The sequence below is a fragment of the Piliocolobus tephrosceles genome, unplaced genomic scaffold, assembly GCF_002776525.5.
Source record: "Piliocolobus tephrosceles isolate RC106 unplaced genomic scaffold, ASM277652v3 unscaffolded_41879, whole genome shotgun sequence".
Lineage (NCBI taxonomy): Eukaryota > Metazoa > Chordata > Mammalia > Primates > Cercopithecidae > Piliocolobus > Piliocolobus tephrosceles.
In genome coordinates this window covers 2,721-6,603 of record NW_022326397.1, presented here as the reverse complement: position 1 = coordinate 6,603, position 3,883 = coordinate 2,721, and the positions used below count along the sequence as shown (strand labels likewise).

Sequence of the window (3,883 nt, the reverse complement as noted above, 5' to 3'; positions counted from 1 at the left end):
AGGGGCATGAGGAATCAGGATCAGCACACACCATCCAGACAGGGGAACGGGGGATCTGCACACACCTCCATCTCCACTGGGGCACAAGGAATCAGGATCAGCACACACCATCTCCACAGGGGCATGAGGAATCAGGATCAGCATATACCTTCATCTAGACAGGGGCACAAGGGATCAGCACATACCTTCATCTAGACAGGGGAATGGGGGATCAGCACACACCTTCATCCCCACAGGGGCATGAGGAATCAGCACACACCTCCATCTCCACAGGGGTATGAGGAATCAGCACACACCTCCATCCCCACAGGAGGATGGGGGATCAGCACACACCTTCATCTCCATAGGGGGATGGGGGATCAGCACACACCTCCATCCCCACAGGGGCACGGGAGCCTGACTCCCCACTCCCCTCGGGGACACGTAGTGGGTGTGTGTTAAATCCCACAGAAGCAAGCTCTGGTCACCCAGCATTGTTACAGCTCTGTATTATATGTCTTGGAAAATCCTGATTTCTGGTATCAAAGATCCTACTTGAAAATAAACAAACGTGCTGGTGGCATCATGTAATTAAAATTACTTAATTTTCCTGGTTTGAAATGCAGGATGAAATTTAGCATGCATATAATGTTAGCAATATTTAAAAAGTATACTTCCCCCAAAGTACTTTCTCAAAAGCCTTAGAAAGAAAGCACATGTTTCTTCATCTATAGTGAACTTGAGGCTACTTTAAACCAGGCTAACTGGACGGCAGCACTTTCGGTTCTTCCTTGCAATTTTCTTTCTCAGAGGTGGCCTCGGTTCTGGTTTTTCCCAGACCTTACCTGGTGTATCTGATGGGCTCCTATAGAAACACAGCGGGTGGCAGCTTGGGGACAGAAATGCTGCACACATCCCCCCACGCCGCCAAAGAAGGGGACACATTTCTCAAACAGCTAGTTCCAAAGAAGAACCCTGCATAACTTCATTCTATGCAATGAAAGCAAATGAAAAGGCAATGCTTAGGTTTGGATTTAAAAACACTTTTTATAGCGTGTTGTTTTTATTGAGTGCTCACACCCGAAGGGGTGGCGGTGGATGCTGTGGGTGAGTGGGGCCGCCTGAGCCTGCTCGGGCCACATCCACACATCCACGGAGCCCACCCGGACTCAGAGGAAGGCTGAGAGGACACGGACGGTGGCCACGCCACGCTGCAGTGAAGGCCCAAGTGCGATGGCAGAGAAAGAGGGAAAGTCGAAGGAAGAGCGGTAACTGACAACAGTAACTTTTCTCTTGGATGTTAATTTTTTGGTCTATAAATTGGAAAGGAAGGCTTGGACTGAAATAAATACATTTATTCTGAGTAATGGCCTTTTGGGAGCAGTGTCCGTCAACTCTGCTTCGAGAGCGTCTCCATGTGAGCAGTAGCGCCTGCCTCGCGCCTCGCCAAAGGCGGAAACACACCGGGCCTCCAGCGGCGGCAGCTTTCTCCTGTGTCTGTGAAGGGAAGCAGCAGGTGCGTCACTGTTCTTAATGGAGCGGACAATGATGCCTTTCTCTGACAGAAAAATGATCGGCTTAACTATGCAAGACAAGACTTGGTCCTCACGTTCGCGTCCCTAGTTGATTTTGTCCTGGAATATGTACAAGTTATTGGTGGCGGCCACGGCAATGACATTGTCCGCGGGGTGCCAGGCAGTGTGCAGGATCTTCTTGTTGAAGTCCAGACTGTCCACACTGATTTCGTCTTTCTTCCGCTTACCCCCTGTACACACCTTCCTGGGTTTGAGGCTGGCGCGTGGTTTGCTGCTCTCTCTCGAGGCCTCCAGGGTCACATCCCTCCGCGTGTCTCTGTCAAACATTCTGAAGAAGTTGTTGTAGGACCCGGTCATGATGGCGCTGTGCAAAACAAGAGCAGAGAGCAGCACTCCTAAGTGGGGGGAGCAACGAGGACTCAGACCCCACCCCTGGGGTGCACAGTGCATAGCACCCTCCCCCACAACCCGGTTACTTTCAGAAATCAGGAATGAACAATCACAACACCAGTCCGAAGAGAAACGCTGTGAAGATTCTTACTGAACTTTATATATAATCATGTCAGTAAGAAGTCACAGGAGAAACAAGACAATGGAGTCACACTTTTAATGACATTAGTGTGTTTTCTGAAACAATCCCACCATTTATCTCACTCATGAATAACAGTACGGTTTAAGCCTTAAATTCTGCAGTTTGTCAATAATTCATAATGACCTGAACATAATCCTTATCATGTTCAACAGTTACTAGTCATATCTGTCAATGTTTCTTCAGAGTTAAACTGCTTTTCTATTAATTTCAAAAAGTTTCCTTCAAATGAAGCAACGGATAGAAATAGTAAAAATCTTAAACACTGGGCGAAGTGTGGCAGAATTTTAGAACAACTGCATTTCACAACACATTCCAGACAATACAATACTGTCCACGCTTTTTTCTTCAAGATCAATTGTAACGGCTTTCAAATGTCTCTGCTGTCGAAAAATCCCACGAACGCACACATCCTCATAACTTCATATTGGCAAAAACCTCTGCAATCTTCCTTTTTCTACAAAAATGACAGAAAAATGGCTGAATGATAGCAAACACCGCCATGATTTGACCCGTGGCTTTGTGAGTCCAGTTTCTGATGAAAGATGTGTTCTAACAATGCCCTTCTGATTTCTCCAGCAGTCCTCGAAGCTCGCCTGCTCTTCGTATTCTGACACTGACCTGCACCCTCACGTCCTGCCCCCGTGGTCATGCACGGCGAGAGACCTTCATGCCGGCATGTCTTCAAGATGCCATGAGAAAGCAGCGGGCTGTTTCCCTTCCATGGCCCAGCACTGACCCCAGCTGCTGGCAAATACCTAGTGTCTGGCTGACCTTGTCTAAAACTTCAAAGCACGAAAAAAAAAAAAAAAAGACAAACTCAGAAAAGAGAAATTGCACTCAGCTATCCATGTTTATTTCACATCTCCTGCTTCCATCCAGGAGTCCACAGCACCACAGGGGCAGGAGACACAAGATGTGCCCAGCACCCTCCAGCAATGCCAAGTTGTGCACGTGGTCTTGGAACGGGGGTGTGCAGCCAAGTTGGCACGTGAGGGCCATCGACTGGGAGTTCCCGAAATTAGTTTCCACATAGAACACAATGTTTACGAAAGGGTGAGTATAAGAATGTGTGAATCTGAAGCTTACGTTTATGTTATTAAAACTCAACAGCAACCATTATTCAGAACACAGATGACAAAAGATGTACGGCCGACACTGGAATTGCTGGTGCATGGTAAGAATGAAAAGCAGATCAGCTTTTATACAGATTTATGATCCCTTTTCAATTCTTCACAGACAGTGCCAGCCCCGGAGTGGGTGTTTCCACGCTGAAAACCAGGGCGCTGCCCAGCAGCCCGGTGCTGGCCCAGGAAGGGAACAGCAGACACAGACACAGACACAAGCGCATAACTGGTTCTGTGAGGCGGCCTAGAACACGAGAAGGCGCTGCCACACAGAGAATCGGGACTGGGCTGAGGCAGCACTGCAACGCCTCACTCCCCTTCATCAGGTCCCTCAACAGAAGTTTCCAGGCAGGAAGGCAGGTGTGTCTGTGAAAGTAAATGGACTAAGCAAGTGTTACTGGGAATGCTTTTAGATGGTCTTGGGGATATGTAATCTAAGGGTATTTTGCAATATTTGAAATATATCAAGAGGAGTAAAGAATACAGTAACTATCCATGTACCTGCAAGTCACTGCTAAGACAGTGAACACCCCCACACACCCAAAGTCACTGTTAAGACAGGGACTCCCCCCACGCACACTCACAAGTCACTGCTAAGACAGGGACCACCCACTGCACACCTGCAAGTCACTGTTAAGACAGTGAACCCCCCC

The 3,883-nt window shown here is 48.1% G+C and overlaps 1 pseudogene across 1 annotated transcript; it reads right to left on the bottom strand.

Moving 5' to 3' along the window:
- Positions 1–1,315: 1,315 nt before the first annotated feature.
- On the bottom strand, positions 1,316–2,886 carry LOC113223592 (annotated as a pseudogene). Its single transcript, XR_003308792.2, has one exon. The product of XR_003308792.2 is annotated as a serine/threonine-protein phosphatase 2A 55 kDa regulatory subunit B delta isoform pseudogene (transcript).
- Positions 2,887–3,883: the final 997 nt, after the last annotated feature.